The following is a 27,898-nucleotide window of genomic DNA, read 5'->3' as shown; positions in this document are numbered from 1 at the left end:
TGGCTGCTGCTGTTGCCACCATTACTGCTTTGCTTAAAACATAGCTGCTTCCACCAAAGCTGCCATCCGGCTGAGAAGATCAGGAGAACACACCCAAATCAGTCAGGGAAAATGCAATCAGACACTGGAACTCTGGGAAAGGAGGATCCTGGAGGGCTGGGCAGTCAGGAAGTTCTCAGAGGAAGTAAGGTGGGGCTGGACTTCAGAGATGGGAGAGTGAGGCCAGCCAGAGAATTGGGAAGAGGGCATGCTAGAGGGGAACCTGCTGAGCAAAGCCCTGGAACAGGAGGGTGTCCTACAAGTCGGGTGGGCCTGAGTGTGTGAGGAGCAGAGAGGCCAGCTGGAGTTGGTTGGGTGCTCCAGGGGGCCTGACTTACCCTGGGGAGAGGAAGGGGGGAGACTGGATGCTAACTGCCACCTCTAAGGAATGACTGTCTGCCCTGAGGCCCATCCTACCCCACCTGCACTGCATCCCAGCAGAAGTCCTGAGGATCTGCAGGGGGCCACTGACACCCACCCCTATGTATTCACACCCCTGACATACACCAGGGCTTCTAGAAATCAGGTGGCTGCTCCCTTCTCCCTTTATTTATTCCCTGTTTTTTCCCTTTTCAGGAGACGATAATTATTCAGATCATCGCGGTGATTTACTTGGTAATCAGAGCCGCTCGATGCGGTGGCCGCGGAGCCGAGACAGACGAGCATTGCCTAGGAGGACGGGCCGGGGGCTCAGCCCCCCTCCCTCCCACCTGCCCGGCCTTTGTTCTCTTCGAGGTCTGCACCCGCGCTGCCTGGCGGGCAGTGGAGGCGCCCACCCGCGCGGACATGGCAGCAAGCTCGGGGTCTTGGGAATGAGTGTGCACATGCGTGCGCCCGGGGGGAGGGGAGTTTGGGGTCTCATGCGTTGCTGGGTGCTGGCTTGAGAATGATGGAGTACCTGTGTGCATGTTTGGGGCTAGTAGTGGTGGTGGTTGGGAGTGTACCAATGCATGAGCATTGCGGTCAGGTGTGTAATTGGAATGTGTGCACCTGTGTGATTACCGGGGGTCTAGGGTACATCTGTCTCTGCAGGCTTGTTCAGAAGTGCAATGGGCAGGTGCCCAAATATGTGTATTTTAGGCACATAGCGGGGAGGAGAAGAGAGTTGAAGCTCCTGCGCTGAAGCTGTCTGAGGTGATCATGGAATCATGGATGTGGCAAGGGTGGGTTCTAGCTCAGTCTCTCCGACCCTGTCTGGTCGGGGAGGTGGGCTGGGGGCGGCGGAGTGTGAATCAGCTCAGATCCAAATGCGGAGTTCTCCTGGGTCAGTGCTGGGGCCCCGGGGGTCACGTGAATACAGATGTGGCTCCGTTCACAGGCTGTGTTCACACGTGTCCGCAGACCTTCGCCCCCTCCCGCCCGCGGGCTGGCGCAGTGACGGTGACCTCATTACCGCCTCCGCAAAGGCCCCTTGAAATCCCTGCGCCGTCGCATTTGGCTGCTCAAAGTGATGGGAACGGCCTGCGCTTCCTGATCAATCGCTTAAAATTCAGGGTCGGCTCGCTCGCGGGAGAGGGCTGCCTGCCAGCCCCGCGCACCGCGCTCTGCCACCTCCCCCTACACCCCCTCCTTGCTTTGGGGGGGGCAATGCTGTCGTATTGGAAAACATCCCCGCGCTGGCTGGGGGGCCCGGTGGGGCCAGCGCTGGAAGCCGTTCCACTCGAGCAGATGGCTGTGAAACTTTGGCGGCGAGATAAATTGGGTCTGACGGCGTGAGGCCGGCTCACAGATGGGCGGGATTCTCACGCCGGCCCCCACGTCCGGCCGGGCTGCGGGCAGGGCCGACACCGCTCAGAGCCCCCTTTGGGCACCCGCCTCGCCAGCACAAGCCTTTCAGGAGGCCACCCATCCGGCAACAGCCTTCCTCAGCCGAAGGCAGCCTCCACCACATTCCTTCCGGCCCCAGATCTCCCCAGAGACGAGCCCAGAGGGAGGGACAGCCCCCAGCCCCCGCCCGGTCACCTCCGCCAAGCTGGCAGCTGGGCTTTCCCCCTCCTCTGCCATCCGCAGAGGCCTGAAGCGTGAAGGTTAACAGCTGGGGGGGAGGCTGCGTCTCCCTCTCTCACCCCCGCTCTGCTGCAGCCCCGCCCACCTGCCAGCCCAGGGGATGTCGTAAACAGGGCTGTGAGGTGTGTGTGTGTGCGGGGGGTTGGGGGGTGACTGAAGAGGGGGAGAGAAGAGAGAGTCAGTCAGACAAAGGGAGGAACGAAAATGAGCAAGAGGCGAGCGGAGACCTGAGCAGAGACTGAGGGACAGAGACAGCTAGAGGCAGAGACAAGCAGAGAAAGAAATGGAGATGGAGATGTGGAGATAGACACGGAGACACCCAGAGAGAGAAGGGAGGGAGGAGCAACCTCAGAGCCAGAGAGAAGACACACAATGAAAGTGGGAGGAGGGCGAAGGACCAGGCGAGGGGACACGATACTGGCAGAAATGCAGAGCTGCGGACGACCGTGGAGGGTGGGGACGAGCCGAGGTTGGGAGCAGGGTGCGACCCTGGGCTACCCTCACCCCCGCACCCCCGCCACCAGAGCTGGGAGCCAGAGCGAGGGAGCGTCGCTGCCCCTGGGTGCGCCCTCCATCGCTACGCCACTTGCCCGCCTCGGTTTCCCCGGGAGCGCTAGATGAAGGAAATGGCGGGGTGGGGGAGCTGTGGGGGTCGGTGGGTGCTGCGCGGCCATCACACGGCAGCAAAGCCAGCCTGTCTCGCAGCCTCCCTCGCGCATCAGTCCAGCGGGCAGATATCGATCCGGCCCAGCCAAGCTCTATACTCGCGGCCTGCAGCCCGTTCCCTGGCGGTCCTACAAAGAAAGGGTGGCTTACTTATCGGGCCTCCCCGCGGGGGATTCTGCACCAGAATAACGCCCGCGGGACCAGGGTCAGGGCGGCGAACTCGCCCCCGCCTGTCCCAGCGCGGTCCCATTCGGCAGGCCCAGGTACCCTGCGGCTGGGAGAAGGCTCGGGTGACCCCCAGCCCCGCCTCCTGCAGGGCGCGCAAGGCCAGAGGAAAAAATCTTCGCTGAGTTGATGAAGTTGAAGTTTCGTTCAGGGCGTGAAGGAGACAGCCAATCAGAGGGCCGTTATTTACATAGGCTCTCTGATTGGCTCTCACGTTGCCTCTTTAGAATGTTACTTTGAGACCTTCACAGAACGTAAAGTCCCCCGCTGGGGGTGGCGGAAGGCTCAGAACCTCCAGGGTTTCATGTAGGGCTCCCCAGGCCAAGCTTTGAGGGAAGATGGGGAGCTTAGATATAGTTTTGTCCAGCTCTCACGATACAAATGACCAACTTGAGTCTGGAGGGACAGAGAGGTGGAGCTTGGCCTGGATCCAGGAGATGAGTTCGGCCTAGCGCTCTGCAGTGGGCCCACCACCCCTGACACCTAGATGTGTGGTCACCTTGGCCATGGGGAGGAGGGGCGTGGTCCTGGCAGCCCCCCTCATCCAATAGCGAGAGAGGGGCTGATTCAATGGTTTGAGGGAGCAGGAGCAGGGAAACCTGGCGGTGCCAGTCTTGTATGTGACCGGACAGTGTGGGTGGTATCGCCATAATGGTCTTGTTTGTGACGGGGCAGTGTGGGTGGTATCACAATGTTGGAAACCCCGCAAATAATGCAGCCCCAGAGGCAGGCCAGGCTGACCCTGAGGTCATGTCTCACTTGACAGCCTACGCAGGCACACGTGAACACAGGAGAGCCCAGCGACAGGACGGAGCCTCGGGGCCTCGAGGAGTGGGTTTGCTCTGCAGGGAGTGGCACTGGGCAACCTGAAGCAGCTTCGCACTGCCCCGCATCCGCACTCCCGGGTCCAGCAGACACTGAGTCACTCTTGGGGATGGGGGCGAAGCCAAGACATTGGCAGCTAGGAGCAGAGAAGTTCTCTCAGAAGGCCTCCACCCTGCCTTCCCCACTGAGTCGGCCCCGCCCACCCATGCTGGGAAAAGGGCCCCCTGGGGTTGCCATTCGAAAATCCTGCCTGGCTTCCTGGCCCACACTTCTCCCCAGGGGACTCAGCATAGATGACTCAGGACTTGGAGTGGGGCTGTTAAGGGGCAAATGTGGTGGTAGGGGGGCCTGAGTGTGTGGCTGAGGCTGGAAAGTCCCTCCACCATCTGCCTGTAGCAAATTGAGGGGCAGGTAGGAGAATTCACTCTAGTGGGGTTCTAACCCTGCCCCAATTCTTTCACAGTGACACAGTCTGGAGATCCAGCTCTGTCACTCAACTCTACATAGCCTTCACCCAGAGCCTGACAGTGTATATGAAGGACAGGCTGCACCTGTGAGTCCTTGCGTGCCAGCAGCTGGCCTTGTGACATGCCCCTGTGGGACCCTGGGTTGCAGTATCAAGTGCTAGGGCAAACACACATTGTTTGCAGAAGACCCAAGGACCCCACAGCCAGTGCAGGACATCTAAGAGACTCCACCACCTGCCAATCCCCAGAACTTACCCTGCTAATGAACCAAACTTGCTGTGTGACTTGGAGTGCGGCTCGCACATCTCTGGGCCTCAAACTTCTCTGTAAAACCATGCCCTCTTGAATGTACCATTCCCAGTGGTGGCAGCTGCAGAGAAATCATAATAGCAGGGGCAGGGTCCAAGAAGGGCCTGAGAAGCTGGTTCAGCCTGTGGTCTGGGAGCCAAGTGGGGCAGACACAAGATTGCCAAGTCCCACGGTTCTCACCAATTCTCATAATCTCATCTCTCCTCTTGTTTTCCTGCCTGCCTCATAAATAGCATGAGGCTGGGCTGGGTCTGGGGCAGGAACGGGGAGCTGCATGTGTGCATTTGTGTGTGTGTGTGTGTACACACACATGGGGAGGGTGTGAGAGCCTTCCCCCCACCCCCGCCGCTGCCGCCATCGTGCTCTGAGAAGCTGAGATAATCCCTCGCCATCTGTCTTGTGTTGCTAACCCACTCAGCCGGACAGCTGCCCGGGCCACAGCTCTATAGGCAAGCAGGCAGGGGAATGAGGGGTATGGGGGGAGCTAGCCAACTCTGAGGACCAGGCAGCAGGGACACTCAGTCCTCCCATACCAGAATACCCCTGCTCTAGAAAGGGAAAGTAAAGTCAGAGAGGGGACAGGCAGGACTTCCCCCACTCCGGCTTCTGAACCTGGGAAGGAGTGGAGGAGTGAAGACACTCCCTGGTGTGGGGGTTGGAGGCCAAGCTTCCCAGAATGCAGGAAGGTGAACAGGATCACTGTCTAGCTTATGTTCTCATGAGCCCACACAGATCACTGTGATGGGAGGGGTACAATAGGACAAGTCAGGCCCTCTGGACCCAGGGAAAGGAAGAAGAGGTCATCTCATCCTTCCCCAGCCTCCAGACAGGCCAGTGTCCCAGGCCTCCCCAGTGGTCAACTTCCCAGAGCCAGGAGGAGAAGGCAGGCTTCTAGGATTTTGGGCGGGTAATGCTTAGTGTACAGGCCCATTGTTCTGATGAGGAAACTGAGGCTCAGAGAGCGAAATGACTTGCCCCAGCTCACCCCATGAGTGGAGGAGCTGGGACTTGGACCAGACATCAGGCTCCAGCAGCCCTAGCTCTGTAGCCAGTTCTATCTGCCTGCTCCCCATCATCAAGTCCCTCACCCTGCCTCACCTTCCCAACCTGTGGCTCTCCGGTCCTGGGGCTCTGATGTTCTGTCAGCTGAAGCCCAGCGACCAGACTCTCAGCAGTATGGTCCCAATGCAGTCCAGGGGATTTCAGCCATGACAAGCAGAGCCTGAGGAAGGATGAAACTGTGCACTCAGTGTGGGCTCCCACCCGCCACCCCCTCCCTGTCAATCATCTTTCACCTCTCCCACACAATTAGCATGCTTCCACACACATACACTCTCAAATACAGATCGTACACACTCATGTGATCACACAGGTCCTCACTCACAAAAAGACAGATAAACAGTCACACTTACAGGGCTTGAAAACATACAATCTTACAGATACAAAGGCAAACTCAGACAGCCTCTCACCTCCTCACACCAACACACAGCCCCCAACACTCACACCAAACACACATTCCACCCCCACAACCTCCACACACTGTAGGCTCCCAGTTCCTAAATCTCACCAGCTCCCAACCTCCCAGGTACTCCATCTTACCCCACATGAAGCAGTAACCCTCCAGGGCCAGTACATTGGTAGGAGGGGGGACCAGAGAGAGGTCTGCTCTGTCCTTCCTGCCTATGGGTGAGGGCCCTCCACTAAGGTGCTGGTGAGCCCCCGTACCCTCCCCATCCCCCAAGACTTTGGAGAACTTCCACCTGGCCACAGATCCAAGAGAACAGTCCTCACCTCTTGCCCACAGGGGCTCACAGCTCTCCTAGGCCCAGGAGGAGGACAGGGACTGGGGGAGGCAACTGCCTCTCTTATGAGGGTCTCAGCTTGCTGGGAAATGGCACATACCCAAATAATCTGACAGTGTTCTGAGCCCCCACAGGACCACAGACTCCAAGTCCTGTTCATGATCCAACCACTACATACCCTTCTTTCTAAACTGCTGCTTCTCTGCCTTTTCCCCACTCCAACCAGCCCTTAAGGGACCCTGGAAGCAAAGGTGAACTGACACCCTCCCACTCCAGGCTGGAATTTTGCTCTCAGATCACTGTGTTCTCTTGAGCCACAGGGAGCTCCTCCCTGAGCCCGGCTCTTCTGCAGCTAAGGAAAGCCCAGGCTCCAGATACACTCACACACTCATTCACACACAATGTGGCACACTCACACCTGCCCTCACACAGATGCTCACCTGCATACATCCTCACGCACCCTCACAGCCACCCTCACACACACACTCACACTGTCACACCCTCCTGCTCTCACACGCTCACTGTCACATGCTCAGCCACACCTCACCCTATCACACTCATGGCCCTACCTGAGCAGGCCGAAGCTCAGGGGCCCTGAGGTCCATAGATCACTGGCAGAGGCTCAGAGGCTGGTGTTGACAGCCCGGTTGTGCAGGGAGAGGGGAAGGGCTGCCACTGAGGCCTGGAGGGTCTTGAATAATTCAGAGTGGTGGTGGCAGTGGTGACCGCAGCCTGTCAGCTGCAAGGAAAGGCTGGTGGCTAGATTGTTCCGGGAAGCTCGCTCCCAGTGGTTTGAGGAGAGTCAGCCCAGTTTGAGGGCTCACCAAACACACAGAGCACTTTTTCCACATGCTTTCAATGAACATCCTCACATGGGCCTGCACAGCAGGCATCATGGCCCCGTTTTCCAGGTGAAGAAACTGAGGCTTTCATGAGGGAGAACTCACAGCTATAAAGCAGGGGCCTCCAGACTCCCACCCACACTCCTCTCCCCCATACCCACATATACCCTAGAGGGAGCTTCCTCTGGTCATCGTGCCCAGATTACAATGAGAGATGCCAGCCATCTGAGGACACTCTGGAATGTGATGCTGTGGCCTGAATCCACGAAGCACCTGGCTCAGGGCCTGCACATAGTAGGCGCTCAGTTGCTGCCTGCCAAATGAGGGCATTGGGCAGAGGCAGCACAGAGTAGCCCGGGGCCATACTCCGCCTCTTACCCAAGTTGCTAAACCTCTCTGAGCCTCAGTTTCCTCATCTATAAGATGGGCACTAAGAGTATTGGCCTCATGGGATGTTGGTGAGGACTAACCGGGAAAACACACCTAAGCCAGTTAACCTGGGTCTGGTCTGAAAGAAGGGCTCCACATTGCACCTAAATTGTGATACGGATATCCTTGCCACAAAGAGAGACAGCCACAAAATGGTGGTCTGCACATACACGTACTCTCTGCCTGGGGTATACTCTTTACTGTCCTTTGCTGTTGTCTCCTTTTCAAGGATGAGTGCTTCTGCCACTTTCTCCAGGATGACAGCCATGAACTCCTGCCATATCCAACACCCCCTTGCTGCTCCCCACTGCCTTCCTTGGCACCCAGGTGGCTGATCTCCTATGGGTCTTGCTGGCTTCTCTACCTTGTATGCTGAGGGTGAGCCCAGTCTGTCCCAGCTCAGGGTCTGCACATAGCAGGTGCTCGCACGTTGCCTGCTAAACTGACAGCCCACGTCAGCACAAAGCAACCAGCATTTTAGGTGCATCCACAGTTAAACCACTGAGGTCATGGGTCTGTTCTCTGCAAAAACAAAAATACCCCACTAGTCATGTCTGATGAGAACCATAGCAAAAGATCAGAATGTGGTGGCTTCACCCAGAAGCAAAGCATCAGGCTCCAAGCCATGTCCCTGACCTGAAGGGGCACCTGCCCAGACCCAGGGGTGCCAACTCCTAGAGGCAGCTGGCATGTGACTACTGTGCCCAGTAGAGAAAGGCAGAGACACTCAGTCCCCAGAGCCCAGAGCCCCGAGAAAATTATGGAACATCCTCCATATTTGATTCAAAATAAATACCACAGTAAACCATAGACCCAAAACTTACACGTCGGCTGAAATTAAAATAGCTTCTTGCTACGTTTTCTGGTTTCAATATTCTGGATAAGCTCATGGAAGCTGAATCAGGCAATTTGTCTGTCTCTTGCTTTGTTTCTGCTGTTGCCCCTGCTTTGCAGGGATCTCAGCACATGCTTGGTCTCCCCTCTGAAGCAGACCCCAGCTGGGTCTGGGGGGGGTCTCCTGGTCCTGCACTCCCAGGGCTGATCCCCCCAGGAAGTATTCATGCCTATGCACATCCCCCCCATGGGTTCTTTTGGCTCCTCAGTAGGGGAGCAGGACCAGGGCCCAGCCTTGGCCAAGAGTTGCCCCCAGCAGACCTCTCTCTGCCACTGCTCCCCACAAGGTTTCCAGCACCCCCAGCCCCTCCCTCTTCTGGGGAACCTTGCGGCTGGGCCCGTGCCTGCGGCGAGTCTCACCCCAGTATTATTTTAGTCGCAGACAGACACGAGGCAGATGGTGACAACATCCCTTCCCCGCTCCCCACTGACGAGCCGTTGCCGCCCTGAAGCCTCAGGGTTCTTCTCCCTCAGGAATATTTCAGTCCCGACTCCGTGGCTAAATGCGGCTGCTCGTGTGAGACAAGCGCACATCTGCGCCTCCTCCTCCCTACCCCCTACCCATTTCCTGAGGCTGAGCAGAGAGCCCTGGGGAGGCCCTGCCCACTTGCAGCTCTGCCCCATCCTCCTAGCTGCCCTACTGTGTGCCAGGCATCATGCCATGAGCATGGTACCACTGGGAGAGGGCAGTTACTGTGCCCACTTTACAGATGAGGAAGTTAAGGCTCTGAGTGAAGCAGGGACCATTCCAGATCACACAGCAGGAGAGGAGGCATTCCCTTGGGTCCCAGTGCACCCTGGAGACAGACACAGGCTCCTTCTGCTCCTTCCCCACCCCTCAATCCTCTACCTTACCACCCCTATGCCTATTCCAGGCAACTTGTCTTCCTAGGAACTATTTCATTGTGCCCACTCTCCTGCATCAACTTGTAGCCCAGGGCACGGGGCTAGCCAGCTAGCTGGTCCTAGCTCAGTGGGCATTCGGCTGTAATTGTGACTACCGAAGGCAGGATGGACAAATGCAGGAGGAGGCCGCTTGCATGAGACAGGCCTGGTTTCAAATCCCAGCTTTGTTATGACTTTGGGCAAATCACTTCACCTCCCAGGACCTGTTTCTTCATCTGTAAATGCACAGCAGCAGTATCGCCTATCTTTACCCCTAATTCAATGAGTGACTGCTATATTCCCAGCACCTAAAGCAGGGCCTGGAACACAGTGTGTGCTCAATGCGTATCTGTTAAATGAATGACACAGGTAATGAGATGAGCATCAGCCCTGGCTCTGTGGAGCTGGTCCTCCCTGCAGCCCCACCCTCAACAAGGCCTGGGGCCAGCTCTGCCTCAGTGGCCCACTAGGAGCTGAAGTTGGTCACAAGAGCCAAACAGAGCCTTGTCTCTAGGCCCCTCCCCAAGCCCCACAATGCAAAGTGCTTGGAGCTTTAGGGGGCGGGCCATGGGCGCGGGGGGGGGGGGGCCCATAATAGGCCTGGGTGCCAGCCAAGTGTGGGAGTTGGGCTGAGGTTGTTTTGGTTCCCTCATGCCCCCTTCTCCAGCCACCCACCCTGACTGGCCAGGGGCGGTGAAGCTGGACAAGGGCTCTTTGAGGGCTTGGGACGCTTTCTGGGCAGGTGAGGACATGTCTATTCCCAGTCAGGCTTCCTGGCTGTGGGCTCCCTATCCCAGCACAGTCCAACCCCCAACCCCCTGCCACACCTCAGCTGGCCTTCTGGGGCTGGGCCAAGATACACACTGACAAACCAGCACACAAAAACACCACCCACCACAGTGACACTCACACCCTGTAAAGATATACAAAGCATATACACACAAACATACACCACCCAACTAACTAAAGGCACAGAAACAAACAGCGACTCTGTGCATGGCAAGGTACACAAGCTCTCAATGTCTGTGACACAGAGCAGCCATGTGCAGCCAGTGCAGGGTGTATCCACACCGTCACACAGCATGGCTGTGAACACATGTGTGGCACAACCCAGCCCAGGTACATAGCTCAGGAGCACAGATGTGCGCAGCAGGAGGTGTGAGGCCAGTCTTGCACCGAAGCAGAGGTCTGTCTCCCCATACCAGACCAGCAGCTCAGGGACAGGTTGGGGTAGGGACACAGGGCCATTGGAAGAGGAAGAGGAAGAGGAAGAGGGCAGGCCGGGCCCAGGGTGGGGGGTGTGTCGGGGTCAGCTCTGCAACCCCCACTTTTACAGGACTCAGGCTGAGGCATCAGTGCCTGCAACAAGCAGGTTTTTTTGTGGTAAAAAAGTCAGAACTCTCACCCCTAATCACATTGACGTGTCACTACCAGTGTCTCCTCTCAGCAGCCACCTCTGCCCAGGTCACTCTCACACTCATGCATGGCATAAGAAACTGGATGAGGCTACTCACTGTCACCATAAAAGCCAATACAAAGGCAAAGAGAGGTTGAGTGTCAGTGCAGGTGTGGAGACACTTGTCAGCAGGGAATTCTGGGCATCAGACCACCCTCTGCCAATCATGATCAGTCAGGAAGGGTAAGTTCATCCCAGCGGCCACACATCAACCCAGCCCTGAGAACACAGCCCTGAGGCCAGCCAGCATGGGAAGGCCTCCTCATGAAGGACAAAGGCCCTCCTCTCTGACTTTCCCTGTCCCTGGCACATCTCATCCATTGCTTCCCATCTCTGGGCACTGCTCTGCGGTGCCCACTGCCTTGGCACTGGCATTTGAGGGTCCTAGTTATCTGACCCCATCTAGAGCTCTTTTCTCCAGGCCTTCACCAATGCTGTTTCTTCCACCAAGGGTGCATTCCCAGCCCCCACTTTTGGTGGCCTCTCCATCCATCAAAATCAATGCCATCCCCCCAAGAAACCTCCCCAGTCACTGCCAGGAAAAAAATTCTCACTTCAGTGCTGGAATGAGAGATGAGGACCCATGTGGGGCTCTGCTGGACCCCAGTTTCCTAATCAGCAAAATATGAAAGACACGGCCCATCACCCCTGAGAGCCGAAGAGACAGAACAACAAGTACAGTGATTCCCAAAGTAGGGTTCACAGACCCCTGGGAGTCTCCCAGACCTTTTCAGGGGTAGGTGAGGTCAAAATTATTTTACTAATAGTACTAAGACATTATTTGACTTCTTTATTATGTCTAAGCCACACTGGGTAAAACTGTTGGTGGCTTAGCACAAATCAAACTGTACTAGGAGTCATATTCGGCACATGTACACAGAATTCACATAAAACACTTGTATACCATACCAGAGTTCATCGAACGTGGTGACTCATGCCTGTAATCCCAGCACTTTGGGAGGCCGAAGTGGGCAGATCATAAGTCAGGAGTTCGAGACCAGCCTGGCCAACATAGTGAAACCCTGTCTCTAATAAAAATACAAAAATTAGCTGGGTGTGGTGGCATGTACCTGTAGTCCCAGCTACTTGGGAGGCTGAGGCAGGAGAATCGCTTGAACCCAGGAGGCAGAGGTTGTGGTGAGCCGAGATCCCGCTGCTGCATTCCAGACTGGGCAACAGAGCAGGACTCCGACTCAAAAAAAAAAAAAAAAAATATATATATATATATATATATACACACACACACACACACCAAAGTATGTTGGTTGCCTCAAGAAAAGCACTTACGCTATTGTTTGAGTTGCGAGCTGAACTAGCTGATTTTTTTATGGCACGTCATTTTTACTTGACAGAAAGACTGACAGGCAGTCTTAGATATTTGGCAGTTATTCTCTCACAAATAATGAAGTCAGTCAGTCACTTCAAGGAAAACAACACACACTATTTGTTGCCAATGATAACAGTCTTTTTTTGTTTTGTTGTTGTTCTTTTTGGGGACAGGTCTCATTATGTTACCCAGGCTGGATGCAAACTCCTGGGCTCAAAGGATCTTCTCGCCTCAGCTTCCTGAATAGCTGGGTCTACAGGTACACACCGCTATGCCCAGCTAAAATTCTATTTTTATTTTGCATATTCTGCTTATGTATAAAATTGTAGTTTTTAAGCGAAATTTAAATTTTGAAAGACAGGTATACAACACTATAACACCATAAGCTTCACAGTTTCCTGGTACCTTTCTGAAGAAATTTTGTCAATCACATCCACGGATGTGATTTTTTAATATGGCATAATGAAATGTGTTAATACTTGAGGGATCTTCATAACTCAGTGAACTAATATTTTTTATTTAAAAAATTATTTTGTTTGTTGTTCATGTTTTAGAGACAGAGTCTTGCTATGTTGTCCAGACTAGCTTCGAACTCCTAGACTCAAGCAATCCTCCTGCCTCAGCCTTCCAAGTAGCTGGGACTCCGGCATTTTCTTTTTTTTCCCCTGAGACGGAGTTTCACACTGTCGCCTGGGCTGGAGTGCAGTGGTGAGATCTGGGCTCACTGCAACCGCCACCTCCCAGATTCAAGCGATTCTCCTGTCTCAGCCTCCCGAGTACCTGGGATTAGAGGCACCTGCCACCAATCCCAGCTAGTTTGGGGGTGTGTGTGTGTGTGTGTGTGTATTTTTAGTAGAGGTAGGGTTTCACTATGTTGGCCAGGCTGGTCTTGAACTCCTGACCTCATGATCTGCCCGCCTCGGCCACCCAAAGTGTTGGGATTACAGGCGTGAGCCACTGCGCCCAGCCTTCAGAAAAATTTTCTTTTCTTTTTTTTTTTTTTGACCAAGTTTCACTCTTGTTGCCCAGGCTGGAGTGAAATGGCATGATCTTGGCTCACTTCAACCTCCACCTCCCGGGTTCAAGCGATTCACCTGCCTCAGCCTCCTGAGTAGCTGAGATTACAGGCATGTGCCACCACGCCCAGCTAATTTTTTTGTATTTTTAGTGGAGATGGGGTTTCTCCATGTTCGTCAGGCTAGTCTTGAACTCCTGACCTTAGGTGATCCGCCCGCCTTGGCCTCCCAAAGTGCTGGGATTACAGGCGTAAGCCACCGCACCCAGCCCAGAAAAATTTTCTAAATGATATGCATGCTGTTATAAAATCATGTGTGGATAAAAGATCCACTCAAAATGTGAGTTAGACAAGTGGACTTTAATAGTGATAGAATATGAAAAGCTCACTGATATGGTTTCAGGCCCCAAATGATATTAACCTTTAGGAAACTGCCACTTGTCGAGTTTTGGTGTAGTATCAAATTATCTGAAAAGGTTAATAAAGCACTACTCACTCTTTCTTTCTTTCTTTTTTTTTTTTTTTTTTTTTTTTTTGTTGAGACAGAGTCTCGCTTTGTGCCCAGACTGGAGTGCAGTGGCCGGATCTCAGCTCACTGCAAGCTCCGCCTCCCGGGTTCACGCCATTCTCCTGCTTCAGCCTCCCTAGTAGCTGGGACTACAGACGCCCGCCACCTCGCCCGGCTAGGTTTTTTTGTATTTTTTAGTAGAGACGGGGTTTCACCGTGTTAGCCAGGATGGTCTCGATCTCCTGACCTTGTGATCCGCCCGTCTCGGCCTCCCAAAGTGCTGGGATTACAGGCTTGAGCCACCGCGCCCGGCCCCACTCTTTCAACTATAAATCTGTGTGAGGCCAGGTTTTCCTCATATACTTTAACCACAACAAAAACAAAACTATGTGCCTATCTATAATCACCACCAATTCAAAGTAAAAGCAGATATGAGAATCCAGCCCAGTCCCATGAGGCCTGTTTGCTCTATTAAACCAAATTTTTTTTTTTTTTTTTTTTTTTTTGAGACGGAGTCTCGCTCTGTCGCCCGGGCTGGACTGTGTAGCTGGGACTATTGGCGCCTGCCACCTCGCCCAGCTAGTTTTTTGTATTTTTTAGTGGAGACGGGGTTTCACCGTGTTAGCCAGGATGGTCTTGATCTCCTGACCTCGTGATCTGCCCGTCTCGGCCTCCCAAAGTGCTGGGATTACAGGCTTGAGCCACCACGCCCGGCCTATCAAACCAAATATTAACGAGATTTGCAAAAATGTAAAAACAGTGCCACTCTTCTTGCTCATTTTGTTTTGTTCTAGAAAACAAGGTTATTTTTCTTTCTTTCTTTCTTTTTTTTCTTAGTTGAGAAGGAGTCTCGCTCTGTCACCCAGGCTGGAATGCAGTGGTGCGATCTCGGCTCACTGCAACCTCTGCCTCCAAGGTTCAAGAGATTCTTGTGCCTCAGTCTCCTGAGTAGCTGGGACTACAGGTGTGTGCCACCACACCCGGCTAATTTTTGTATTTTTAGTGTAGACGGGGTTTCACCATGTTGGCCAGGCTGGTCTCGAACTCCTGACCTCAAGTGATCTGCCCGCCTCAGCCTCCCAAAGTGCTAGGATTACAGGCATGAGCCACTGAGCCAGTCAAGGTTGCTATTTTTCATAAAAATATATTATCTATGATAACTGGTAATGGTATTATTACTGTTATTTTAAAATGAATTATTATTGACCAGGCATAGGGCTCACATCTGTAATCTCAGCACTTTGGGAGGCCAAGGCAGGAGGATCACTTGAGGTCATGAGTTTGAGACCACCCTGGCCAACATGGTGAAACCTCGTCTCTACTAATACAAAAATTAGCCAGGCACGGTGGTGCATGCCTGTAATCCCAGGAGACCAAGGCATGAGAATCGCTTGAACCCAGGAGACGGAGGTTGCAGTGAGCCAAGATCACACCACGGCACTCAGCCTGGATGACAGAGTGAGACTCTGTCTTAAAAAAAAAAAAAATTAGCAGGGCACGGTGGTGTGAACCTGTAGTCCTAGCTACTCAGGAGGCTGAGGCAGGAGAATCACTTGAACCCGGGAAGAGGAGGTTGCAGTGAGCCAAGGTTATGCCACTGCACTCCAGCCTGGGCGACAGAGCAAAACTCCATCTCAAAATAAATAAATAAATAAATAAATAAATAAATAAAATGAATAAATACCTGTTTTTAAATTTTCCCAGTCTGAATTTCTAATATGGCAAGTCTTGATAGATACAACTCATGTAAACAAAAGTTCTTTGGGGGTCCTTAGTAATTATTAAGCATGTAAAGGAGTCCTGGGAACAAAAAGGTTGACAGCCGCTGGCCTAGTGGTTTCAGGATAGGAAAGACAGGAATAGGCCTGCAGAAAGCCTGGATCAGCAGAGGCAGGCAGGGACCAAAAGGGGCTCCCAGAGAGAGAGAGTGCCTTTGAAGTCTGGGCGGGCAGGGTGGGGGAGGAGGGCTTGGAGCAGGGCGGGGACCACATGACTTCAGGGCAAGGGGTTCTGGCAGAGGCTTCTGGGAGTCCCTGACTTCTCTCTGCGGCCCCTGTAGGGGTTGTGAGTATGTAGGGGAAGGCCCCAAACATACAACAGACCACCACATACGTAGAGCTGAAACACAGCCCCAGAGCTCCCACCCTCCCCAGAAGGCTTCCACCCTGCCCTATCCCCAACCCAACCCTCACCCTCACCCACGAAAAGGATTTGGGCCTTAAAATTATCGTCACCACAGCGGTGCAGCAGACAATACAGAGGGGACATTATGCGCTGAGACAGAGAGGCCTCGTTGTTGGCGCAGCAGAGACAGCAGTGCTCTGTTCTGAGCAGGCTGGGGGCTGCTCGTGTGCTCAAGCAAGACCCCTCACACCCAGAATCACGTCCTCACCCAAATGCACACTCATGGACTCACCCCGGGATGCCCCTCGGGTGCATGCTGTGGCACACAGGAGCCTTTGGATGTCCCTCTCCAGCTTCTGTGCAAACCCCCACTCACCACTACCCGCTGTGGGCCCACACTACCAGCCCCACACATGCCCATGGACTCCGTGGCACAGGTTCCCACCTGGGGAACCCCGTGGGGGTGCAAGGGACATGAGACAGCCACAGGGCCCTGAGGAAGCGCACCCTGCCTGCACTGCCCTGCACCGCCTGGCTGGGATCACAGGGCACTGAAACCAGCAGCCGCCTAGGCTGGGCCAGACGTGCCTGGACCCACAGAAGGACACAAAGGCGGCGTTGTTGCTTTGCCAAACACTCCCAGCTCTGAAGTGGGAGGGAGGGACCTGGGCAACTGGCGCCCCTACCCCCAGCTCCTGGGCTGGCCCCGGAGCAAGACTGGACTTTAACCTCTTAGGCCACTACTAGTGTTTGGGCCAGAGGGCAAGCAGGAAGAAACTCAGGCCTCAGGATAAAACGTGCCAGAAGAAGGCTCCCAAGTCCAGAGCTTGAACTATACTGGGGTCTTATTTCTCCTGAGTCAGGATCTCTCTCCCTCCCAACATTTGTGCAGCTTGTTCCCTCTGCCTGGGAATTCCCTCCCCTCCTCTTCTCTGGAGAAGTTTTCATTTTCCTTTAGGACGTTGTTCAGAGAGCACCTCCCCCAAGAAGCCCTCCTGATCCCTGGGCTGAGCCAGTTACTCGTCTGTGCTGCCCCACCAAACAGGGAGCTCCAGATGCTCACAGGGGGGTCCCCAGCACCACACCGCCCTGCCCAGCCTGGGGTGGGCTCACAGGGAGCTGCAGCACCATCAGAGGAAGGGGTAAGTGGGCAAAGCTGGGCCATGGACTCAGTCACATCTCAGGTTGAGGACTGAGCAACCCCAAGACCACACTGAGGCAGCAGAGGGAAGGGGGCAGTTATGAAGCCAGGTCTTAGACCAGGAGAGTCACTAGCCACCCCATCCAGGGACACGGAAGGACACAGGGGAATCCTCCGAAGAAGCCTGCTGTCGAACATGCAGGTCTTCGTCCTCCTTGCCTAGGACCTGCTTTCTCACCCATTGCCAAGTCCGACTCATCCAAGTCGTAGCTGTTTTTATTTATTTATTTATTTATTTATTTATTTATTTATTTATTGAGACAGAGTCTCGCTCTGTCACCCAGGCTGGAGTGCAGTTGCGTGATCTCAGCTCACTACAACCTCCATCTCCCAGGTTCAAGTGATTCTCCTGCCTCAATCTTCTGAGTAGCTGAGATTACATGCATGCGCCCCCATGGCCAGCTAATTTTTGTATTTTTAGTAGAGACGGGGTTTCACCATGTTGGCCAGGCTGGTCTCGAACTCCTGACCTCAAGTGATCCACCTGCCTCGGCCTCCCAAAGTGCTGGGATTACAAGTGTGAGCCACTGTGCCTGGCTGGTAGCTGTTTTTATATTTTATTTAACACTTACAGAGCATGTACTGTGTGCCAGGCACTGTTCTAGTGGATTTACATGTACATATTAACTCACTGAATCCTCACAACCACCTTTGAAATAGTACTATTATGATGCTCATTAAAAAAAATTTTTTTAGCCGGATGTGGTGGCTCATGCCTGTAATAAATAAATAAATAAATAAATAGTAAATAAATCATTAAAAATTTTATTTTATTTTAGAGAGGGAGGTCTCCCTGTGTTGCCCAGACTAGTCTCAAACTCCCGGCCTCAAGCAATCCTCCTGTCTCGCCTTGCCAAAATGCTGAGATTAGAGGTGTGAGCCACTGTATCTGGCCTTATTATGCCCATTTTAAAGATAAGGAAAGTCAAGCACAGTGAGGTTAAATAACTCTTCCAAGGTCACAGGGCTATCATCAGAACCCGGAAAGTCATTTCTTTCAGGCAGCCTTCCCCAGCCTCTCAAACCAGATCAGGAGCCTTTGTTGTGAGCATCCCCAGTCCTAAATCCATCAGGTGTCACTGGTTTGGCTCCCTTCTCCTGATGGTGACACGCTTGAGGGTTCCCATAGGAATACATTTTTTCTGGATCCCAGGAGTACAGCCTCTAGCACAACACCTGGCTCATGGGTTATTGACCAAATAACCAAAAGCATAAGAAGGATGGCTGGACTCCCACTACTCAAGGCGGGAGGGGGTAGGGGGTGCCCAGAAAGGCCTAAGGAGCTCTCTCCCCTCCCCACATCATCTGCTCTGCCACTTGCTGCAAGGCCTCTGCTGTCCCTGGGTACCTGGGGCTGTGGGAAACTGGGGAGGGAGAAAAGGAGGGACTACTAGGCCCACAGGGACACCTGAAGGCCTAGCTGCTCCCAGGTCTCCATGTCCCTCCAGGCAAAGGGTCTCTTGAAATTCTCAGGCACCATGAACCAAAAAGAGAGGGTCATTTTCGGGTCTGCAGCCCCATTGTTCTCTTCTTAGACCCAAATTTCCAGCCAACTGGTTAGTTTTTCTAGCTTCCATCTAAGGTTTCCAAACTGCTGCTCAGACCCCAGCCAGTAGAGAGATAAGGATGGAGAGGGGCAGCTGTACCCGGTAGACCAGCCAGACTGCTGGGCCCTCACACTTCAGTGTTGTCCTCCGGACAGAGCCCCTTCCTCTAGAAGCTCTATTTCCATTGTCTGTGGCCCCAACAGGAAACACAACCAAGTTCCAGCCTCTCATTGACTGTCTCTGCACTTTTAAAGCGATCAATATCCACACCCGGAAAAATAGCCCCAGGATAGGCCCCACTGGCACTTCAGTCCAGTCTTCCCAGCCCTGAAATTGGGCTCAGTGAGTACCCTACAAAATGGGCAGAAAAAGGTTGCAAATATTTTGTATTTATTTTGTCACTTTGTCACCTAGGCTGGAGTGCATGGTTCACTGCAGCCTCAACTTCCCAGGCTCAAATGATCTGTCTCAGTCTCCGGAGTAGCTGGGACCACAGGCCTGCATCACCATGCCCAGCTAATTTTTTTAAATCTTTTTTATTTTATTTTTTTTTATTTTTTTGGAGATGGAGTCTCTCTCTGTTGCCCAGGCTGGAGTGCAGTGGCGTGATCTCGGCTCATTAAAACCCGCCTCCGAGGTTCAAGCGATTCTCCTGCATCAGTCTCCCGAGTAGCTGGGATTACAGGCACACACCGCCTTGCCTGGCTAATTTTTTGTATTTTTAGTAGAGATGAGGTTTCACCATATTAGCCAGGATAGGTCTCAGTCTGACTTCGTGATCTGTTCCTCTTGGCCTCCCAAAGTGCTGGGATTACAGGCGACTGATTTTTTTTTTTTTAATTTTGTAGAGACAGGGTTTCACCATGTTGTTCTTGAATTCCTGGGCTCAAGGGATCCACCTACCTCAGCCTCCCAAAGTGTTAGGATTACAGACATGAGCCACAGTGTCCGACCAGGTTGCAGATCTTTAGGGAGGAGTCCCTGTCCCCTCTCCCACCTCAAGGGTATATTTCCTGGCCTACCAAAGGGTTAGCTCATCTGTTAATGCTATTCAAACCTGGTGTCATCTGTGAAGGTGACTGAAGATAACACCTCCATGAAAGGAGCTGGGGTCTTCCCAACCCTCATGGAGGGTGTGTGTGTGTGTGTGTGTGTGTGTGTGCGCGCGTGCACGTGTGTGTGCATGCGCATGTGTGTGCATGCGCATGTGTGTCTGGCTGGACAGAGGCAGCTCCCAAACTCCTATTCAGCAAGGACTTCAGGTAGCAGTCTGTTTGAAAGGGAGCTGGGGGCCTTGCTTGAAGCTATATGTATAACTGCTGTTTGTACTTAAATAATAAGTTATAGTAGATCAATAAAAACAGCAATGTTTTCTAAAAGTGCTTCATATAAAATGAAGAAAATGTCAGTTGCCCATATAAAACAATTAATTATTGAGCTGGGTGCAGTGGCATGGACTGTAGTCCCAGCTACTTGGGAGGTTGAGGTGGGGAGATCTCTTTTTTTTTATTTTTATTTTTATTTTTTTTTTGAGACGGAGTCTCGCTCTGTCCCCCAGGCTGGAGTGCAGTAGCCTGCCACCTTGCCCGGCTAGTTTTTTGTATTTTTTAGTAGAGATGGGGTTTCACCGTGTTAGCCAGGATGGTCTCGATCTCCTGACCTCGTGATCCTCCCATCTCGGCCTCCCAAAGTGCTGGGATTACAGGCTTGAGCCACCGCGCCCGGCCGAGGTGGGGAGATCTCTTGAACTTAGCAGTTGAAGGTCAGCCTGGGCAACAGAAAGAGACTGTGTCTCAAAAGAAAAATAAAAAGATGGGGCCTTACTTTGTCACCTGTAGTGTAGTGCAGTGGCACAATCATGGCTCACTGCAGCCTTGACCTCCCTGGCTCAAGTTATCCTCCCACCTCAGCCTCCAGAGTAGCTGGGAATACAGACACATGCCACTATGCCTGGCTAATTTTTTAATTTTTTTAGAGTCAGGGTCTTGCTATGCTGCCCAGGCTGGTCTCGAACTCCTGGGCTCCCAAATTGTTGGGATTACAGGCGTGAACCACCACACCCAGTCTAAAAGACTGGCTTTGTCACCCAGGCTGGAGGGCAGTGCACTGCAGCTTTGAAGTCCTAGGCTCAAGCCATCCTGCCATCTCAGCCTCCTGAGTTATGCTGAGCATTTATCATCTATTTGCTCCCCACTACAGTCCCATTTTATTAATAAAAAACAAACAAACAAACAAAAACTCTGAGGCTTATAAAGTTTGTTGCCCTCTCAAGATCACAGAGCCGATATGTAATACAAATAAGATTTAAACCCAGGCCCCAGGCCAGGCATGGTGGCTCATGCCTGTAATCCCAGGATTTTGGGAGGCGAAGGCGGAAGGATCACTTGATCCTGGGAGTTCGAGACCAGCCTGGGCAATATATGGAGGTTCTGTCTCTACAAAAATATAAAAATTAGCCGGGTGTGGTGGACCATGCCTATAATCTGAACACTTTGGGAGGCCAAGGCAGGTGGATCACGAGGTCACGAGATCGAGACTATCCTGGCCAACACAGTGAAACCCTTCTCTAATAAAAATACAAAAAATTAGCCAGCATGCTGGGGGCACCTGTAGTCCCAGCTACTCGGAGGCTGAGGCAGGAGAATGGCGTGAACCCGTGACGCGGAGCTTGCAGTGAGCTGTGATCACCTGTGCACTCCAGCCTGGGCGACAAAGCAATACTCTATCATGAAAAAAAAAAAAAAAAAAAAAATTAGGCCGGGCGCAGTGACTCACACCTGTAATCCCAGCACTTTGGGAGGCCGAGGCAGGCGAGTCACGAGGTCAGGAGTTCAAGACCATCCTGGCTAACACGGTGAAACCCCGTCTCTACTAAAAATACAAAAAATTAGCCAGGCGTGGCGGTGGGCGCCTGTAGTCCCAGCTATTCGGGAGGCTGAGGCAGGAGAATGGCGTGAACCCGGGAAGCGGAGCTTGCAGTGAGCCGAGATTGCGCCACTGCACTCCAGCCTGGGCTACAGAGCGAGACTCCGTCTCAAAAAAAAAAAAAATTAGCTGAGCATGGTGGCACACACTGGTAATCCCCGCTACTCGGAAGGCTGAGGTGGGAGGATCACTTGAGCGTGGGAGATTGAGGTTGCAGTGAGACGAGATCCTGCTACTGCACTCCACCCTGGGCAAGAGAGTGAGACCTTGTCTCTTAAAAAAAAAAAAAAAAAAAGGGCAGTGGCTCACACTATAATCCCAGCACATTAGGAGGCTGAAGTGAGTGGATCACCTGAAGTCAGGAGTTCGAGACCAGCCTGGCCAACATGGTGAAACCCTGTCTATACTAAAAATACAAAAAAAGTTATCCAGGTGTGGTGGTGCACACCTGTAATTCCAGCTACTCAGGAGGCTGAGACAGGAGAATTGCTTGAACCCGGGAGGCAGAGGTTGCAGTGAGCTGAGATGACACCACTGCACTCCATTCTGGGCAATAAGAGGGAAACTCTATCTAGGAAAAAAAGAAAAGGCTGGGCACGGTGGCTCATGCCTTTAATCCCAGCACTTTGGGAGGCCCAGGCAGATGGATCACGAGGTCAGGAGTTTGAGACCAGCCTGACCAACATGATGAAACCCCATCTCTACCAAAAATTACCTGGGCATAGTAGTGTGCACCTGTAATCCCAGCTACTCGGGAGGCTGAGGCAGGAGAATCGTTTGAACCCATGAGGTGGAGGTTGCAGTGAGCCGAGATTATGCCACTGCACTCCAGCCTGGGCGACAAGAGCAAAATTCCATCTCAAAAAAAAAAAAAAAAAAGACTTAGATCTAAATACCAGTCTGTCACACCTCCAATCCCTGGGCACACAAAATGTGTGTGATAAGGGCCCAGAGAGCCTCACAAATAGAATTGTGGGGGCATAAGAGATAAAGGGCACCCCCTTGCTTATGTGGGGAGGCGAGGGGACTCTAGGTGGAGGGAACAGCACAGGCAAAGAAAGGTTCTCAGGTGGGAACCTGTGTAGCGTTAAGGGAGATGGAAGTGGCTATTTGTTCAGTCTGTGGAGCACAGGATGGTGGGAAAGTGGGTCCTGAGCAGGTAAGAGCAAGGCTGTGACTCCAGGGAGGGCAGTGGACTTCATTCCATCAGCAGTGGCAACTAATGGCTCAGCGAATCTGAATCCTGGCTTTGTCACCAACCAGTTGAGGTACCTTGGAAAAAATCTCTTCTCCTCTCCAAGCCTCAGTTTCCTCATTTGTAAAATGGAAATAATAATGGTATCTGCCTAGCAGGGTTGTTGTAGGGATTCGCAAAAAGGCTCTATGCCCAGACTAAGGTAATCACTCAAGAACTGAGAACTGTTGTTACTGAGCAATGGGGAGCCGCTGAGGGCTCCTGACAGACAGGGACACGAGTAAAGCTGGGCAGGGAAAGGGCTGACCCAGCTAGCTGCTCACCCTCACCACAAAGAAGCCTGGAGCTCAAGAAGTGTGGAAGCAGATCCTGGGTCTGGGCCAGCTGCCTCATTGAAGGTTTCTTTGACAACTCCTGTTTTGTCTTTTTTTTTTCAAGACAGGCCTTGCTCTATCACCCAGGCTGGAGTGCACTGGCACAATCACGGCTCACTGCAGCCTCAACTTCCTGGGCTCAAGCGATCCTCCTATCTCAGCCTCCCAAATACGTGGGCCTACAAGTACGTCACCACACCCAGCTAATTTTTGCTTTTATTTTTATTATTTATTTTTTGAGACAGAGTTTTGTTCTGTCACCCAGGCTGGAGTGCAGTGGTGTGATCTCAGCTTACTGCAACTTCCAGCTCCCAGGTTCAAGCGATTTTCCTGCCTCAGCCTCCTGAGTAGCTGGGACTACAGGCACCCACCACCACGCCCATCTGATTTTTGTATTTTTAGTAGAGACAAGGTTTCACCAGGCTGGTCTCGAACTTCTGACCTCAGGTGATCCACCCGCCTCGGCCTCCCAAAGTGCTGGGATTACAGGTGTGAGCCACTGTGCCTCGCCTCACATCACTCTACTTTAATGCTCACCTAGCACTCCTCCCCATCTGATACTTTCTTATTTAGCTATGACCAGTCTGTCTTACTCAACCAGACTGCATGCTCCATGAGAGCAGGACTTTGTCTGTCTTGTGCATCTCTGTGTCCTTACCACACAGGACAGTGCCTGGCACATAGCAGGTGCCAGTGTAAATACTTATGGAGATAGAGATGGAAAGAAGGAACAGGCGTGAGGGAGGACATAAATGAATAAAGACAGATTAATAAAGAACAAAATATGGGTTCTGGTCCCAAAGACTAGGAGGCTCCTTTGAAACCTCAGTCACCCGCTCTGTAGAATGCGCAGGCCCTCTAGCCCTGAGGCTCTTCGATCAGTGCCATCGTGGTCACACTGTGGGATCCAACCCCTCCCTGCAGTGCTGTCACAGGCCTACCTTTGGAGCCAACCTCCCTTCCCCACACCCCATCTCAGAGAGGCAAAAATTAATTTCCTTTGGTATAAACTGATTTTGATGAGCCCAGTCCCTGGCGAGTCTTCACAGACCCCTGGGGTAGCAATGCAGGGAACAGCAGGCAGCAGTATGACTTATGGGCGTCAAGGCCCCAGACACCCAGCTGCTTCTGATGGCTCTGGACATTTCCAGTCCCCCTAAATCAGCTGCCACACAGTGACCTGGAGTGCTGCCCAGCCTGTCCTCAGTCTCGGCTGGTGCCCCTGACAGGCGCCTCCCACATCAGGGGTGCAGTCTGCATGGAAGTAGATGACTTCATCCAGGCTGACTCACCCCAGTCGGCCACTGGGGATGGACTGCAGGAGGGAGGTCGCAGTCCCCTCCAGCCTGGAGCTTTGGCAGGAATCCTCACCCTCCCTCTGCACCCTTAGGGGTTCCCCAAACCAGACTGTGCACTACCCTACTCCATACCATCCGTCCTCCAGAATCCACACTGATGGTCCTGCAAATAGTCCAGGACTTTGGCTCAGAACCTAGGCCCGCTGCCCCTCTTACCAGCCAGGCAAAGTGGACCAGCACTGTAACGTCTGAGATTCAGTTTCTTCATCTGTAAAATGGCCATGGTGACCCCTGCCCCATCTACTCCCAAGAAGTATTGGGTGAATCTGGCTGATGTGAGAAGGTCTTGGAGATAGGAAAGTACCATGTGAGGGGCGGATAGGAAGCTAGATCAGTGGACCCCCATGCCACAACATTAAACCCAGACCTCTTCTCCTGGTCTGCAGTGCCCTAAATGAATGCCCTCCCCTCTGCCCCCTTATACTCCACCTTCTGCCTCATTTAGCATCTTTTTTTTTTTTTTGAGACGGAGTCTTGCTCAGTTGCCCAGGCTGGAGTGCAGTGGCGTGATCTCAGCTCACTGCAAGCTCTGCCTCCCGGGTTCATGCCATTCTCCTGCCTCAGCCTCCCAAGTAGCTAGGACTACAGGTGCCCACCGCCACGCCCGGCTAATTTTTTGTATTTTTAGTAGAGACGGGGTTTCACTGTGTTAGCCAGGATGGTCTCGATCTCCTGACCTCGTGATCCACTTGCCTCGGCCTCCCAAAGTGCTGGGATTATAGACGTGAGCCACCACGCCCGGCCCTCATTTAGCATCTTTAAGTTCCACAGATAGGCTGCGCTCCTTCCTATTTCAGGCCTCTGGGGTGCTATTCTCCCAGCCTAGAACTGGGAACTCTTCCTTCCCACCCTATCTTCTTTGCCTGGCTCAATCCTATTGAACCCCTAACTCTCATCATCTTGGAGGATGGATGGTATGAGGTAGGATGGGGCATAGTCTGGTTTGGGGAACACCTAAGGGTGCAGAGGAGTTCAGCTGAAATATCACTTCCTCCAAGAAACCTTTCTTGTCAAACCCCTCAGTTTGACATCAGGGGCCCCATGTCTGTGTCCCCACAGTCTAGCTGTTCCCCTACATTATCGCCATTGTCTCACATCTGCCTCCTAGATGCTGGCCTTGTTCTCCCCAGTACTGGCCAGTTCTCTCCTCATGCCTGCTGCTCACTAACATGGGCTGATCTGAACTGCAGGCCTATGTCTTTTCCCGTTAGCTGACAGTTGCTGTCTGAAGCACTGTGTTGAGGAGGATTCTGAGGCTGCACACACATGCACACAGAAGCACCATGCCCGGCACAAAGTGAGCCATCAATACACGTCCGCTGCTAAATTAACACTGGTGTTGCTATTGGGAGTTGGTTTTTAAGATCTGCACCCTCCGCTAACCTGTCCTTAGTCTCACATTTGTGGCAACCCAGGGTTGGGGAAGGGAACCAAAAAGGACTTCTGTTCTCAAATTACCTAAAGACACCTGCCTCCAACAGAAAGAATATCAACATGGAGTCAGGAGTCCTGAGTTTGAGACTGGCACTGCCCTGCTGACTTGCTTAGGGGACTGATTCTGACTCTGGGTCTCAGTATTTTCACCTATAAAACAGGAATAGTTCTCACCTTACAGGGAGCTGTAAGGACCAACTTCAAAAATCCAGAGGCAGGTCGAGCGCAGTGGCTCACGCCTGTAATCCCAGCACTTTGGAAAGAGGTAAGTGGATCACCTGAGGCCATGAGTTCGAGACCAGCCTGGCCAACATGGTGAAACCCCATTTCCACTAAAAATACAAAAATTAGCCAGGCGTGATGGCGGGCGCCTGTAATCCCAGCTACTCGGGAGGCTGAGGCAGGAGAATCACTTGAACCTGGGAGGTAGATGTTGCAGTGAGCCGAGACCGCGCCGTTGCAGTCCAGCCCAGGTGACAAGAGTGAAACTCCGTCTCAAAAAAAAACAAAAACAAAAAACAATTGTACAGGCGCGGTGGCTCACGCTGGTAATCCCAGCACTTTGGGAGGCTGAGGCAGGTGAATCACGAGGTCAAGAGTTCAAGACCAGCCTGGCCAAGATGGTGAAACCCTGTCTCTACTAAAAATACAAAAAGTTAGCCAGAAGTGGTGATGAGCGCCTATAATCCCAGCTACTCGGGAGGCTGAGGCAGATAATTGCTTGAACCCGGGAGGGGGAGGTTGCAGTGAGCCGAGATCTCACTGCACTCCAGCCTGGGCAACAGAGCAAGACTCCATCTCAAAAAAAAAAAAAAAATACATCCAGACACAGGGGCCTGGTTCACCCTGACAAAGAACACTCCTCAGCCTACACCTCTGAGGACTGGGTATAGGCTCAGAGGGTGGGGACCCCAGAACTAGGGCCATTACCAGCCATGGTAGAGTCCTTACTCCTAGGCCCCCACCCTGAGATCCCCTGTCTTCACACAATTGTAGGGCCTACTGTGAAACCTTTTTTTTCTTTAGAGACAAGGTCTCACTGTCACCCTGGCTGGAGGGCAGTAGCACAATCACAGCTCACTGCAGCCTAGACCTCCCAGACTCAAGAGCTCCTCCCACTTCAGCCTCCCAAGTAACTGGGACTACCATGCCCAGCTAATTTTTGTAATTTTTGTAAAGACAGGGTCTCCCAGGTTGGTCTTGAACTCCTAGGCTCAAACTACCCTTCTGCCTTGGCCTCCCAAAGTGCTGAGATTACAGGCGTGAGTCACTCACTGTGCCCAGCCAGTAAAATCTTCAGAGCAGGGTCAAACCTCCACTCTCGCTCTCCAGCTGTGTGACACTGGGCAAGTCCACCTCACTGGATCTGTTTCTTCATTTATTTATTTATTTTTGAGACAGGGCCTTATGCCGTCACCCAGCCTGGAGTGGTGGCACACTCACAGCTCACTGAAGCCTCGACCTCCTGAGCTCCAGCGATCCTTTCACCTCGGCCTCCCTAGTAGCTGGGACTACCGGCGTGTACCACCACGCCTGGCTAATTTTGGTATTTTTTGTAGAGACAAAGTTTCACCATTGTATTAGTCTGTTTTCACATGGCTGATAAAGATATACGCGAAACTGGCAGGGCACGGTAGCTCACACCTGTAATCCAAGCACTTTGGGAGGCCGAGGCAAGTGGATCACGAGGTCAGAAGATCAAGACCATCCTGGCTAACATGGTGAAACCCCGTCTCTACTAAAAATACAAAAAACTTAGCCAGGCATGGTGGTGGGCACCTGTAGTCCCAGCTACTCAGGAGGCTGAAGCAGGAGAATGGCGTGAACCCGGGAGGTGGAGCTTGCAGTGAGCCGAGATTGCGCGACTGCATGCCAGCCTGGGCGACAGAGCGAGACTCCGTCTCAAAAAAAAAAAAAAAAAAAAAAAAGACATACCTGAAACTGGGAACAAAAACAGGTTTAATTGGACTTACAGTTCCACATGGCTGGGGAGGCCTCAGAATCATGGCGGGAGGTGAAAAGCACTTCTTACATGAGGCTGGCA

General features: G+C 52.7%; 1 long non-coding RNA gene across 1 annotated transcript; it reads right to left on the bottom strand.

Annotated features, from left to right (window-relative positions):
• Positions 1–564: 564 nt before the first annotated feature.
• LOC102145187 (uncharacterized) lies at positions 565–27,898 on the bottom strand. The gene is made up of 5 exons (XR_010587644.2): positions 27,828–27,898; positions 6,910–7,079; positions 5,637–5,760; positions 4,485–4,599; positions 565–2,840 (listed from the first exon to the last, which is right to left on the bottom strand). It is a non-coding gene; the product is annotated as an uncharacterized lncRNA (long non-coding RNA).

The sequence above is a fragment of the Macaca fascicularis genome, chromosome 6 (genome assembly GCF_037993035.2).
Source record: "Macaca fascicularis isolate 582-1 chromosome 6, T2T-MFA8v1.1".
In the NCBI taxonomy this organism is placed as follows: domain Eukaryota; kingdom Metazoa; phylum Chordata; class Mammalia; order Primates; family Cercopithecidae; genus Macaca; species Macaca fascicularis.
The sequence above is the reverse complement of the archived record's forward strand: the minus strand, read 5'-3'. Positions and strand labels throughout refer to the sequence as shown.